The sequence below is a fragment of the Mus caroli genome, unplaced genomic scaffold (genome assembly GCF_978045245.1).
Source record: "Mus caroli unplaced genomic scaffold, Mus_caroli_1 scaffold_12, whole genome shotgun sequence".
Classification (NCBI taxonomy): Eukaryota; Metazoa; Chordata; class Mammalia; order Rodentia; family Muridae; genus Mus; species Mus caroli.
Window position 1 is genome coordinate 36,212,606 of NW_028227267.1, and position 15,998 is coordinate 36,228,603.

At 40.7% G+C, this 15,998-nt stretch overlaps 1 long non-coding RNA gene across 1 annotated transcript in view; it reads left to right on the plus strand.

The window, feature by feature from the left end:
• Positions 1-5,383: 5,383 nt before the first annotated feature.
• Positions 5,384-15,998, plus strand: part of LOC147001732 (uncharacterized) — a 31,737-nt gene continuing 21,122 nt past the window's right edge. The window contains exon 1 of the long non-coding RNA XR_015044730.1: positions 5,384-5,693. This is a non-coding gene — a long non-coding RNA (uncharacterized LOC147001732). The remainder of the gene's footprint in view (positions 5,694-15,998) is intronic.

Below are 15,998 nucleotides of genomic sequence, written 5' to 3' on the forward strand. Positions count from 1 at the left end.
AGAAAATTGGAGCAGAAGCACATGGTCTGGAGAAACTGCAAGTTCTAAGGGGTATCTTAAGCTCTGAAAGATGTTAGTGTACTGGTAGGTCTGCCCAATCTAGGTGCACTGCATGTAATCATATTGTATTGATCCTTGCCAGGGTATATTTGGGTTGGAGAGATTTACTGCAACACTGGCTTTATTCTAGTCTACATTCCTTTGATTATGACACAAAAAAGACAAAACTTTCAAAAAATCTCAGTAGGTCTTCCAAGTATGAGGAGATGAAAGGACTATAGCTGTACAGAGTAGAAGAAAGTCACCATGACAGTGAGGAACAGATGGCATGCAAGGAGAAATGGTAGGAGCAGCCTAGGTGGTTACCCAGAACCAGAGCCTTTCATTAAGTACTGAATGCCTTATGCATTTCTAACTTCTGGTTCTGCTTACACATCATCGTTCTCTGAAGAATGGAAAGTCAGGTACAGGGCAAGATATTCTTCAGTGGTTGTTAGATAAAGAATTTTTATAAAAATGTGTGTGTGTGTGTGTGTGTGTGTGTGTTTGTGTGTGTGTGTGTGTGTGTGTGTGTGCCTGATATATGTAGCACACATGAACATTTTAACATGGAGGGATACACACATTTGTGGCATATCTAGGTCAGATAAGAACATCAAGGGTCCTGTTCTATTACTTTCTGTCCTATTACTTGCAGAGAATATTTACAGTCTGGGTTATCTTTCCAGGTCTTCCTTTCTTTAAATGTAATTTTCTCTCCTCCATGTATCACCCCACTGTGTATCCTCTTAGGATCTAATTTGGCCAAAAGACATAAGCTATGCTTATGGTATGGATAGTGCATAGGTTGTGCGGGAAGCAGAGCAAGGATGTATGATGTGTGGTGTGATTTCAGAGTTGATGAGATGGTTGTTGCAGAGATTTGTTTAGAAGTAAGGAGATGGATACTGATAGATAAGAGATTTCAAACAACAATATACTCTAGAAATATACTCTAGTACATAACACTGTAGAAGGGAATGTTCACTCCCCAGAAACATACTATATATTTTATGGAGAACTTAAGTAAATAGTTCAAAGTCTCTAAATGGAAAAATGTGAAAGGGTGGACAAATGAAAAGGCTCATTAGAGGTGGTAGTTTCATTTCTCTTGCTGTGATGAAATATCCAAGCCAAAAATGTCTCAGGGAAGAAGCAGTTCTTCTAGCTTACAGTTTTATGTGACTGTTCATCATTGCAGGAATAACAGCTGGTGGTTGACATTACTGGACTCATCACACAGACAGTCCAAAGCAGAGAGAAATGAACACATATATGCTCACTAGCTCACTTGAGTGCTCTCTTGTGTTCAGCTCAATTCTCCACCTTTATGCAGTTCAGGACCCCCTCCCTGCCTAGGCAATAGTGCCTCTGACAGTGGGCTGTGGTTTTTTACATCAATTAATTTGACTAAGAGAACTAACCCCAAAGATATGCCCATAGGCCACCCATGGATAATCCCTTGATGAGACTCTCCTCCGAGATGACCCCTGGTTGGATGTAATTGACAATTAAAGTTAACCCTCACAGACAGCAAGTTTATGGTTAGAAAAAGTATTTGTTTAAGAAAAACATTTATATTCTACTCTCTATATATTTAAGGCTATAAAGGTCATTTTTGTATCAGGTAGTCAGGCGCTTTCTCATTTTCAGTTTAATGAGGCTGAGTCCTGCCATGTTGTCCATGCTGGCCATGAACTCTTGCCCTAGCATCCCAAGTACCAGGTTGAGAGGCCTATACATCTCTGCTCAGGTAAGCTGGTCCTTAAAAATAGAGAAGGTTCTAATTAAGAACTTTTATATTTAACTATTTTTGAAAAGTATCTTAACATCAGTTCCTGTGTTCTCCACAATCCACAATTTTTTGTGCAAAAGAGTATTTCACAACTTTAAAGCTATCTCGTAAGTTCAGTATCTTAAGGTTCATATGGTAATGGACATTATACCTGTCAGAATAAAATTAAAGAGTCAGAAGCTGTTTCTACCAAAAAACAAACCAAGAAGAAAACATTAGGTCAGTCAGAAATGGGAGTTCAAAGCTCCCAAGGAAAAGAAATGTTAAATGATTTGATAGTTTTACATTGTGTTCTTGTAATGAAGCTTCAAAAAAACATAAATTTGCATGCCAGTTTAAAAACCTTAATATTGCCAACCAGCCTGCTAGACAAAGCCAAAAGTGATTTTGCTTAAAACATAGTTTTCTAAATCCAGTATAGAAATATAAAGAAGACATGTTCCCTCAGTGGAAAGTCAAAAGTTGATCTTAGAGAAACAGGAAGACTGGGGTTGGCTAGTGTAGTGTAGTGTAGTGTAGTGAAGTGTAGTTTAATGTAATGCTTAATGTTTAGTGTGCCCAAAACCCTGGGCTCTCTCTCTAGTAATGCCCACTTAGAAAAGCTGAAATCAGAACAGCAGGTGACAGATCTTGGGACAGATGTTGAGAGGGTCATGGTAGGCAGTGAGTTGCAAACTCAGCTACCAATGGATTAGCTCTTCTGTAGAAGTACTGTGGTGGGCAGCAATTGGCCAAATATCTCCCAGTAACTGCTAAAGAGAAATTGGTATGTTCACAACACACATCACACACACAAACATCCATACACACACACACACACAAACTAATGTGATAGATGTCTGACCTGATGGATGTGCCAATTACCATCTTCTTCAGCATTGTGGTCTTACCACTGACTTCTAGAAAGTATCCAAGAGCAATCACAATAGCCTTTAATGTTTCCTGAGTGGGTACTAGACTTCCATGATGAACAACCCAAAACAAAATAACCAAAAGCTGCCCCTGGGTTTTTCATTTGACAGTTTATGGGATTTAGCGGAGGCATTGTCAAAGCATAATAGAGTAATTTTATTTAAATATTGTTTATATTGATTTGTATATTATAAAGGTTCTACAATGGTTGGTTTCCATGTAGCCTTTCAAAAGTCTTCAGTCAGTTATCTCACCTCCATACTACCTCCTTGTCTTAGTGCAGTTTTGCTTTTTCCCTGCAGTAAAGGTGTGGAAAAACCACTGGACAGACCAAATGCAGAGATGTTAGACTATATTTACCATAATCCCTCTGTCTAGTATTGACCTGGATGAAAATGCAGATACACTAATTAGACAGTAGGAAAATGTAGCCTTGGATGTGGTAGGTTGAAACTGGGCTTATATTTTCAAAATTTTAGTACATTTTTGTCTTGGCAAAAGCATGGCATCCTATGGGCAGATATGGTGTGGGAGTCCTGTATCTGGAACTCCAGGAAGCAAGAATACCTGTCCTGAGCTGGTGAACCTTTAAAGCTGTTTTTAATAACAGGAATTACAGAGGGCTACAGAGAGAACATAGTGTTTGTGCTTCTGAATATCATGAGCCCATGAGCCTAAGGGGCTATCTGAGGCAGCCCTGTTCTTACGTTTCACCATACTTATGGCCCTTTGGCTTGGGACAGTCTCAACCCCAAGCAACTCAGTCTTTCAAATCATAACACCCTGAACAAACTCCAAGGAAGGGAGACTGAGTGAAGCATAGGCAAAGTTGGAAAGAAAATGGTAGCAGGCAAACAGGAAAACAAACTAGGATGCCAAGAATATGCAAGAATCCCCCTGGTTTTCCAGTGTGCAGTTACTATTCACCAAGTACAGAGAAGGAACACAAAGGCTTAGCCAGCCTTTTTGACTCTCAGCCAAATGGGTTTAACACAGCAGACTCATCACTAATTCCAGGTTCCACCTTCCTTTCTTTTCTTACAAATGATTTCAATGCAGATAAGCACTTTTCCCTCTACAAACCCTTCAAAATCTGACTTTACACCATGTTTGTCTCCATTTGTTCTAGTGATCTAGGTGGAGAGGCATGATGAAGAGCTGTTTCCCCAAGGCAAAATGAACTGACAGAGTACTTTTCTCTTTTAAGTTGTCCTCTATTATATAGTTTAAGATGTTTGCTCACCAAGTGATTATGTGAATATATACAAACACATACATACATATGTGTACAGAGACACATGAATACATGCCTTCACATATACATGCACACACACATAAAAGAAAAGAATACATGAATGAACAGTACTATGTACTAGCACCTACAACAGGTACCTACCGTTACACAAATATGACACATAAACATGTTCACAAACACCTGGGCAAAAACATAAACACACACACACTCAAACACACACACAAACACACCAATGAAAACACTGCTATATTACATATATTACAGCACATTTCCTGACAATTGACCTGGTATTGGGACCTGAGCTGTGTAGTAGATTCTTAAATTAACCCAGCCTGTGCTATCTGGGCCTGTCCTGACTTCCTTGTCAGGAACTTTTTCCATGCAGATATTTGCTGCTTCTCCAAGTATGGTATAAAACAGACAAGCGGATCCTCTGCACACACAAGTGGGTCCACACAAGATTCAAGGTTCTAAAAAAGGGTTCCAAAACATCCTCCAGCAAGCTCCAAGTTGAAATATATTCTGCTCTCTAAACCTAACTTGGCTAGTTCTCATAAGACTCTGGTAGCACCAATAAAAACAGTTAGCCATAGATATTATCCAGTAGCTGCAATTCAACACATTACAGTTCATGTGATATAATGTCAGGGCCAGGAACCAGGAGTGGGTGAGTTGGTAAGAAGGGGAGGGGAAAGGGAATTGGGGGAGGTTTTTTTTTAATGAGGGGATACCAGGAAATGGGATAATATTTAAAATGTAAATTAAAAAAAATCCCAATTTAAACACACAGGCGTGCAATAGCACGTGTGCGCGCGCATGCACGCGCGCGCACATGTGCACACATACACACACACACACACACACACACACACACACACACACTCATCATTCCTAATGTGGGCCAAAATGAATGATATTAGTGACTTAACATGCCTTGTTTTTTTTGTTTTTTTTTTTTTTTTTTCTGAAATGAGGCACTCTGCAAAATAATGAGGTGGAAGACATGAGAAGAGAAGTCATTTCCATGATACACTCAGCAAAAACAATGTCAGCAGAGGGATGCACTGTATTATTCCAAGAATCCACTTGGTGAAGCCAGTAAGACACTCCATTAATTTTCAGGGGGTTATCTTAGTGCAAGGAAGGCAAAGGAGTCTAATTTTTATTTTTAAATGCTTACATATTTAACTTTTTATTACTAAAGACTTTAATTAGAAAACAATAAAACTGGAGACTGTCCTTCTGTCCTAGGAGTAGATGGGGCCAGAGGTGCTCTGAGTTAGCTGCCATAGAGAAGATCGGAGGACTTGGTTCCTAGATAATTCCGGAAGTGACATCCCGAGGTACCTTTCCATACCATAGAGCTGGAAGGGGTTGTTTTCAGGGGTCCAGGAACTCCTATACCTAGAAAGGAAAGTTAGCTGTGACCAACTGGGAGGGGGACCAGGGCATGTGGCTGGATTAGAACTGGCCACAAAGGTCATATCTGGCCTGGTCTCCTGACCTCCTGACTCCAGTGTCTGAGTATCTGCTGCGACCCCTGCCAGCATCCACGATGCATGCAAGAGAAAGAGTGCTGTGTGAAGGCTTCGCAGCAGAAGAGAGGCCCAGAAGTGGAGCTTCAGGAAGAAGCTTGATCCCCAGGGCCACTGGAGTCTGAGGACCAGTAAATGGAGAGCCATGAGAATCCAGGTAAGTTGGATTCTGTGGTCCCTCAACCAACACCAATGCTTTCCCACCAGGCCACAGAACCATCTTTCGTGACTCCGGGGTGCCTGGATTCCTGCCCCTTGTCCTCCAAGAGCCCTACACTCCCATCATAGAATGATAGGCTGGTGTTTTAGGTTCTTAAGTGTTCTTTCAATAGGAACATTGAGATCCTTGGAGCCCTGTTTTGTCTCATGTCTTCAGCTAGCTGTTTTTGAGCTCCCCTTTTGTGCCCCATATCATGCTCGGGTTCCAAGGGTACCATGCTTCGTGGTACCCCTGTTTTTTTTCACATGGGTGGGCCTCCAAACCCTGGGTCTGGAAGTTGTAGTGAATGAGGGAAGGACTGGGAAGGGGACTCTGAGGTCACATGATAAGATTTGGAAAAGGTGGGCTGGACTATCTATGTTTTTATTCACTTTTAAATGTTGGCAACATGGTTTCTCTCTCTCTCTCTCTCTCTCTCTCTCTCTCTCTCTCTCTCTCTCTCTCTCTCTCTCTCTCTCTCTCTCTCTCTCCCTCTCCCTCTCCCTCTCCCTCTCCCTCTCCCCGTTCCCCTCCCTCTCCCCCTCCTCCTCCCCGCCCCTCTCCCTCTCCCTCTCCCCCTTCCCCTCCTTCCTTCCTTCCTTCCCTCCCTCCCTCCCTCCCTCCCTCCCTCCCTCCCTCCCTCCCTCCCTCCCTCCCTCCCTCCATCCCTTTCTTTACCAAAAATCATAAGTGAGTCGAAAACTATGAGGAGATAGCAATGGATGGTAGAGAAACAGTTGAATGGAGACTATGAAAGACTTATGTTTAATGTGAGACACAGGACTCTGCTATCCATCACTGGGGAATAAAAATTTTTAGGGGGCACACTCTTAGACTAGGTTGAGAGCATTAGTGAAATTTCATTTTTGAAGACTCACATCTCTCACACTGACACTCAGCCTGAGAGAAGCCTATATCACATCCCTGTTGATCCAGTCAGCTCCAGAATATAAGCTCTAGGAAAGAACTCGAGCAACACTGACAGAAAACAGGACTGACAAGTACCTGCTCAGGCTCTTTCAGTGTGAGTCAAGATCTAGGCAGGGTGAAGAGACCATCTTGCAATGCAGGGAAAGGGGAGAGAAAACATAAAATCCCCCCCCCCCCAAGGCAATGATAACCATTCATTTGGCAATTCCACTGGGATCTAATACTTGTAAATTTTGTCCTGCCTGTCTCACGTGACCCCTAAGAAGCAAATGACCATTTTTTAAGGTGCTTCTCTGCCATTCAGTATTCCTCAGGTGAGAATTCTTTGTTTGGTTCTGAGCCCCATTTTTTAATGGGGTTATTTGATTTTCTGGAGTCCACCATCTTGAGTTCTTTATATATATTGGATATTAGTCCCCTATCTGATTTAGGAGAGGTAAAGATCCTTTCCCAATCTGTTGGTGGCCTTTTTGTCTTATTGGCAGTGTCTTTTGCCTTGCAGAAGCTTAAAGTTTCATGAGGTTCCATTTGTCAATTCACGATCTTACAGCAAAAGCCATTGCTGTTCTATTCAGGAATTTTTCCCCTGTGCCCATATCTTCAAGGCATTTCCCCACTTTCTTCTCTATAAGTTTCAGTGTTTCTGGTTTTATGTGGAGTTCCTTGATCCACTTAGATCTGACCTTAGTACAAGGAGATAGAAATGGATCAATTCACATTCTTCTACATGATAACAACCAGTTGTGCCAGCATAATTTGTTGAAAATGCTGTCTTTCTTCCACTGGATGGTTTTAGCTCCCTTGTCAAAGATCAAGTGACCAGAGGTGTGTGGGTTCATTTCTGGGTCTTCAATTTTATTCCATTGGACTACTTGTCTGTCACTATACCAGTACCATGCAGTTTTTATCACAATTGCTCTGTAGTAAAGCTTTATGTCAGGCATGGTGATTCCACCAGAGGTACTTTTATCCTTGAGAAGAGTTTTTGCTATCCTAGGTTTTTTGTTATTCCAGATGAATTTGCAGATTGCTCTTTCTAATTGGTTGAAGAATTGAGTTGGAATTTTGATGGGGATTGCATTGAATCTGTAGATTGCTTTTGGAAAGATAGCCATTTTTACAGTGTTGATCCTGCCAATCCATGAGCATGGGAGATCTTTCCATTTTCTGAGATCTTCTGGTTTAGAGGCAAACAGTATATAAACTGAGCCCCTACTTTGGTTCAAAGACAAGGATGGGCAGACATATCCTGTGCCTAGTACATGGATCATGATCCTGTTAGTCACTCACCAGTAGAATTGATTTTCTTTAGTCAACTCCTTGTACTTGTACAAGGCTTCACTAATGTCCTGAGGCATTCTCTTCAGGTCAGTCATCACCTGATCATGTTGCATGTTGAGCATGAATGTCCTAATTTTGATTCTGTGGGAGGGTATGGCCCAAGGAGCAAATAATCCCATGAACTATGGATACAAGGATCATGTTAATTCAAGCTGAATCATGGACTACCCCAACACATATATACCACAACATTGCTCCATGTTACCAGTTCCACTTGGAGCTTATTAAACTTATTACTCTTTGCCTGGGGTCAGTAGAGGCAGGGAAGTAAAGGCAGGGATTTGACCTACTTTATCTCCCCGAAGGGGCATGAAAGAATAGACTAGCACTCCAAGAACTTTCCAGGAACCTGTGCTGTAGTCCTGGGTCCACCTACATATCTGTTTGTAGACAAGGAATTGTCAATCCTTGCTTCTATTGCTACATAAACTCCCAAAGGACATAATCAGTATCTACAGGATACTACATTTCCAGTATGCACCTAAGGTGAGCACAGAGCTCATATGCTGTGCTGCTCAAAGTGAGGCTCCCTCTGTCTTCACTATTTTTGGCTGGAAACTGTGTCAAGCAAAATCTCAGGCCCCAGCATACCACACAGACACTCCAGCTCTTAAGTGGAACACATACACACACACACACACACACACACACACACACACACACACTGACACCCCCCCCCATAATCAAACACAATCAGAATGCCAAATGGACACACATTATCTGATAGTATAGTGAATAGAATGTGATAAAAGCAGTGATGAACTATGGCCAATCCAGTTATACTGAGAGACAGTATGTGGGACCAGGCCCCTCCAGCTGTTGACATTACCAGTTGAACACAAATTATTTCCAAGTCAACTGCAAACATGATTGGCCATAAACACAGTGTACTTTGCATCTCCCCAAAACTTATACCTGTATAGGATTCTTACATTGCAGGATTAGGGCTCACACACTACAACCCTAAAGCCCAGACTGTAATTCATACCACAGGCTCTGATTTACCTTTGGAGAAATCAAATTGCCTGAGTCCCATTTCACTCCTATCTGAACTTGAAGTTCTGTGTCGAAAATCCATTCAGCAAAATGAATTGGGATGTGTGGACAGCCTAGCGTTTTAGCCTCCTGTGATATGAGGGAAACTGAGGTTAACAGAGAGGGCCCAAGACAGTCAGCAAAGAACTGGGCATAATGACTACCTGTTGTTCAAATCCTTGTTAGTGTAATTGGCTAGGATTCCCTGGAGTTCATCTCTCTCATTTTTGATCCCTTTGAGCTTCTCCTTCCTCTTGATTCTCTGATCCTGCTTATTGGTGGTGGAGGGTTGGGGTGATGCCTTTCCAACAGACCATGTAGGTTGATAAACACTATTAAACTCATAGAGATAATAGGGCAGGGAATGGTGACAACATGCTTTTCTTTTTCTTTGGGTCTCTTGTGAGATAATTCATTTGTTGTGTTTTCTTGGGTATGTTTACACTTATTCTGTTTGAATTTTGCTTCTAGTATCCTCTGTAGTGCTGGAGTAGTGGAAAGATATTGTTTGAATTTGTTTTTGTTGCAGAATATCTTAGTTTCTCCAACTATGGTCATAAAGAGTTTTCTGGGTATAGTAGCCCGGGCTGGCATTTGTATTCTCTTAGAGTTTGCAAGACATTTGTCCAAGATCTTCTAGATATTATCATTTCTGGTGACAAGTCTGATGTAATTCTCATAGGTCTTCCTTTGTATGTTATTTGACTTTTTTTTCCCTTAGAGCTTGTAATATTTTCTTTTTTTATTCTGTACATTTATACTTTTGTTTAATATGTGACAGGATGATTTTCTGTATTGGTCGAATCGATTTGGTGTGTTGTAGGTTTCTTGCAAACTTAAGGCCATCTCTGTCTTTAGGTTAAGGACTTTTAAAAATGATATTGTTGAAGATGTTTTCTGGGTCTTTGAATTGTTAAGTCTCACCCACTTCTTTTTCTATTATTCTTAGTTTTGTTCTTTTTATTGTGTCCTGTATTTGCTAGATGTTTTGAGTTAGGAGTTTTTTACTCTTTGTATTTTCTTTGAGTGACTTTGTAATATCATTTATGGTATTTCCTTTGCCTGTAATTCTCTTTTCTAAGTTCTTTTGGTGAGGCTTGTATCTGTAGATCCTGATCTATTTTGTAGATTGTCCTTCTCCAGGGTTTCCCCATTTGTGATTTTTATAACTTTATTTTTACTTTTTCTTTATTGATTTTCTTATGTATTTCCATTCCAAATGTTATCCTCCTTCTCAGTTCCCCCTCCAAAAACCCCATCCTCTCCACTTCTAGCGTTTCCTTTATGTATGAGGGTGCTCCTATACCCCCTCCTCCCCACACTCCTGCCTCAGTGCCCTAGCATTGCCCAACCCTGGATCATCATGCCTGTACAGGACCAAGGGCATTCCCTCCCATTGATGCCAGATAAGGCATTCTTCTGCTACGTATCCAGCTGGAACTCTGGATATCCCCTCATGTAGTATGTGCTTAGTGGTTTAGTGCATGTGAGTTTTGCGAGGCTCTGTTTGGTTGAATTTGTTGTTCTCCTTATGGAGTTGCAATCCCCTTCTGTTCCTTCAGTCCTTGTCCTAACTTCACAATCTGGGTCCCCTTGCTCGGTCTCATGTTTGGCTGCATGCATAGCATTTCAAGAGAGACCAAATACCAAAGTTGCAGTTATGAAGTAGCATTTCAATAATTACATGGTATGGGGGCGGGAGTATCACCAAAACATGAAGAAGTACATAAAAGATTTGCTGCAGCATTAGGAAGGTTGAGGACCATTGCTACATACTGATATACTGAATCGTCTCCTGATTACCCATAATCCTAACTTGATACAAATGTTATCTATCAATGTTACACTGTGTTTAGGGAAAAGCAACAAAAATGTTCCTGCACCTGTGGGGGGGAAAAAAAAGGAGAGAGAGAAGAGAGAGAGAGAAACTTGCCAGGCTCCTGACAGCATCAGATTTCTTGACATCAGCAATAGTGACTGGGTTTGGTGTCCCCAGATGAATGGATCCCAAGTTGGGGCAGTCTCTAGATGGCCTTTCCTTCAAGCTCTGCTCCTCTCTTTATCCCTGCATTTACTTTTGAGAGAAGGAATTCTGGATTAATACTTTTGAGATGGTTGGGTGGCTACATCCTTCGAAGGTTTCCATGCTTATCCAATAAATATGGTCTGTATAGTTCCTACTTCTTCTTTGTTTGGTATTCGGCTAATGTCCTTCATGTTGGGTTCTGGGAATCTCTTGGGTCCCTGGCATCTGAGACTTTATAGTGGTTACACACAGTTCCCCCTCCCCAGTGGCTACAGACCTCCTTTCAAATGACTTTCCCTCTGTACTTCTTCCCGGTCTCCTCCCGTATCTGAACCAGAACCCCCTTTACCTCCTACTCTTCTCTCCCTCCCAGATCCTTCTCTCCTCCTACTTCCAAACATTCTTTTCTTCCCCCTTCTGAGTAGAACTGTAGCATTCACACTTTGGTGTGATCTTCCTTCTTCTTCGGTTTCCCATAGTCTGTTAGTTGTATCGTGAGGATTCCATGCATTTTTTGAACAATTTCCACTTATCAATAACTACATACCATCTATATCCTTTTGTGACTAGGATACCACACTCAGGATGATATTTCAACTTCCAAACATTGGCCTTTGACTTTCATGAAGTAATGTTTTTAAAGCTGAGTAGTACTTCTGTACAATGTACCATATTTTCTGTATTCATTCCTCTGTTGAGGGACATCTGGGTTGTTTTCGCATCTGGTCATTATAAGGTTGCTATGAAAGTAGTGGTGCATGTGTCCTTTTAATATATTGGAGAATCTTTTGGGTCTATGTACCATGGTGGTATACCTGTATTTGAGGTAGAACTATTTCCAACTTTCTCAGGAATTGCCAGATTGATCTCCAAAGTGGTTTTTCCAACTTGCTGTCCCAGCAGGAATGGAGGAATGTTCTTCTTTTTTCACATTCTTGCCAGAATCCCCTGTCAGCTGACTTTTGTTCTTTGCCCATCTGAGTGCTGTGAAGTGGAATTTTAGGGTCATTTTGATTTGCATTTCCCTGATGACTAAAGATATTGAACATTTCTTTAAGTACATCTCAACCATTCAAGATTCATCAGTTGAGAATTTTCTGTTTAGCTCTGTACCCCATTCTTTAATAGGGTTATTAAGATCTCTGGAGTGTAACTTCTTGAGTTCTTGGTATTTTTTGGATATTAGCCCTCTATCAGACGTAGGGTTGGTACAGATGTTTTCCCAATATGTGTGTGCAATTTTGTCCTTTAGACAGCATCCTTTGCCTTACAAAGCTTTTCAATTTTATGGGGTCCCATTTGACAGTGTTTTTTATCTTACAGCATGAGCCATTGGTGTCCTGTACAGCAACATTTCCCCTTTGCCAATATGTTTGAGGTTCTCTACTGCTCTCTCTTGTATTAGATCCAGTGTATCTTGTTTTATGTGGAGGTCCTTGAGTGACTTGGACTTGAGCTTTGTACAAGGAGATAAGAATAGATCAATTTGCATTCTTCTATATGCATACTGCCAGTTGAACAAGCACCAATTGTTGAAAATGCTGTCTTTTATCCACTGGATGGTTTTGGCTCCTTTGACAAAGATCAAGTACCATATGAGTGTAGGTCTTCAATTCCATTCCATCGGTCTACTTGTCTATCTATACCAGTACCATGCCATTTTTATCACTATTGCCCTGTGGTATATTTTGACATCAGGGATGGTGATTTCCCCAGCCATTCTTTTATTGTTAAGAATAGTTTTTGCTATACTGTGGTTTCTGTTATTCCAGATAAATTTGAGAATTGCTTTTTCTATCTCTGTGAGGAAATGAGTTAGAATTGTGATGGGGATTGCATTGAATCCGTAGATTATTTTGGCGAGATGGACCTTTTTTACTATATTAATCCTGCTCATTAATGACCATGGGAGATCTTTCCATATTCTATGGTCTTCTTTGATTTCTTTGTTCAGAGACTTAATGTTCGTGTCATTCAGATCTTTCCCTTGATTTGTTAGAGTCACACCAAGATATTGTTTGTGACTATTGTGAAGTATGTTGTTTTTTAAAATTTCTTCCTCAACCTAATTACCCTTTGAGTAGAGGAAAGTTCCTGGATTTTTTGAGTTAATTTTATATCCATTGACTTTGCTGAAGTGGTTTATCATCTGTAGGAGTTCTCTCCTGGATTTTTTTGGGCTCACTTATGTGTAATATCCCATACTCCTCAAATTGTAGTGTCTTGAATTCCTCCCTCCCAATTTGTATCACTTTGATCTGCTTTTTTTTGCCTGATTGCTCTGGGTAAAATGTCAAGAACTATGTTGAATACATAGAGGAAGAGGGGGAAGTCTTTCCTTGTCTCTGATTTTAAGGGGACGGCTTCAAATTTTTATCCATATATTTTGATGTTGGCAACTGGATTGCTCTATGTTGCTCTTATTATATTCAGATATAGACCGTGATTTCTGATCCCTCCAGTGCATTGAACTTGAAGTTGTATTGTATTTTGTCAAACACTTTTTCAGCATCTGATGAGATTATCCAATATATTTTAAGTTATTTTATATAGTGGATTACATTGATGGATTTCCATATATTGAATCATTCCTGCATCTGTGGGATGATACAGCATCTAAAGAGATGATCAAGTAATACTTTCTTAAATTTATTACATAGTATATTACTTTGATGAATTCCAAAACATTGAATCATTCTTACATCCTATGCATGATGCCTATTGGATCATGGTGAATGATCATTTGCATGTGTTATTAGATTCAGTTTCCAAGAAGTTATTGAGTATTTTTGCATCAATATTTGTTATGGTTTTTATACGCTCAGCCCACTGAGTGGCAATATAAGAAGGTGTGGCCAAGTTGGGGTATAGGGTGTGGTCAAGACCCTCACCCTAGCTGCTTGGACATTAATGTTCTATTAGCAGCCTTCACATGAACAAGTAGGAATTTCAGCTTCTCCTGTACCATGCCTTTCTGGATGTGTCCATGTGGCCACCTTGTTAGTACTTGACTGATCCTCTTAACCTGTAAGGCATCCCCATTGAATTGTAGGAGAAGCTGCAGTGCAGCCAGACTTGGAGGAGTCCCAAAACCCTCCTGGTACAACTAGTCATGGAGTTTGTTCAGCAGCCATCCGTCTGCAGGAGTCAGGGTGTTATTCAGAGTCACACCTCTTATCTAAAGCTTTGGAGAACCACCTGTCTGAGGGCCAGAAGCTCTTGTGGGTATCGGCTGATGCAGAGATAGAAACAGCTCTATAAGTACTCAGCCTGATACACAGAGTCCTAAGGGGAGAAACAGCAAATACAGAGGTCTGAAGGAAAGGACAAAGTACCCAAAAAATGAGTATCCAAGGCTGTATCCTCAGATTAGAAAAGAGAACAGAAAAAATGGAGAGGGAACCCAGTAAGTGGCAATGGGGAGAATGGAGGCCAGGTGTTCCTGGTGGTCATGAACTGCAGAGAGTTCACAGCAAATTTTAATGTGGATTATGAAAGTAGAAAATGTTCCCTTTGTTTTATTACATTCACCTTGTTTGGGCAGATAATCCATGCAGGAAGGCTGAGCAAGTGCTAAGAAAGAAAGTTGATCTCAGAGAAACAGGAGGACTGGGGTTCTCTAGTGTAGTATACTGTAGTGTGGAGAGGGGTGGTGTGTTGTGGTGAAGTGTAGTGTATACTCGTGTAGTGTTTGCTGGTTGGTATACATGAGGCCCTGGGCTCCCTCTCCAGTTTAGCCCACTTAGAGAAGCTGAAGTTAGAATATCAGTTGGCAGATTTTAGGAGGGTGATGGTGGACTGGGAGTTGCAATCTCAGCTACCAAGGGATTACATCTTCTATAGAAATAGAGTAGATGAGATAGTTCTTGTAGAGACCTGAGTAGAAGGAAGGAGATGGGGATTGTTAGATAACAGATGTCAAATTACAATAAGAACAAAGAAACTAATTCTAGTACTTAACATTGTAGAAGGGAAAGTTCAGTTCCCAGAAACATGTTGCATTTGATGGAGAAATAAAGTAAAAAGAGTTCCAAGCCTCCAAATGAGAAGATCTGACAGGGTGGACAAATGAAAAGACGCTTCAGAAAAAGCATCTTAGGAGAGAAACAGTTTGTTTAGCTTACAGTTTCATGTGACTGCCCAGCATTGCAGGAAGTCGTGACAGCTGGTGCTTGAGAGTACTGGTCACATCACTCTGACCTTCCAATTCAGAGACAAATGAACACAGATATGCTCACTAGCTCACTTGAGTGCTTACTTGTGTTCAGCTCAATTCTCCACCTTTATGTATTCGGGGCCTCTTCCTTGTCTAGGGAATATTGCCTCTGAGAGTGGGCTGTGGTTTTTGATATCAATTGATTTGACTAGGAGAACTAACCCCAAAGATATGCCCACAGGCCACCCAGGGAAATATCCCTTGTTGAGACTCTCCTCCCAGATTCACTCCAGGTTGTTTCCAACTGACAATTAAAGCTAACCCTCCCAAACTTGGTTACAGCAAGTCCTTGTTTAAGAAAAACATTTCTATACTACAGGTGAGCTGTTCCTTCGAAATAAACCAAAAACTAGGTAAGAGGTTTTATATTCTGACTATTTTGGTGAAAGTATTTTAAAACCCAACCCCCAGATTCTCCATAATCCATAATTTGTTTGCAAAAGAGTATTTAGCCACTTTAAATCTATCTGATGAGATGAATATTTTCAGGGTTGTATGGTAATGGTCATTATACCTAGTAGAAGAAAATTAAACAGTGTGGAACAGCTTCTACCACAATACCAACCAACAAGAAAACATTAGGTCAAAATGAAAATGGGAGTTGAAAGCTCCCAATGAAAAGAAATGATAAATAATTTGATAGTTGTACATTGTATTCTTATATTGAATCTTCACAAAGGATAAAGTTGCATGTCAATTGAAAATCTTTAACATT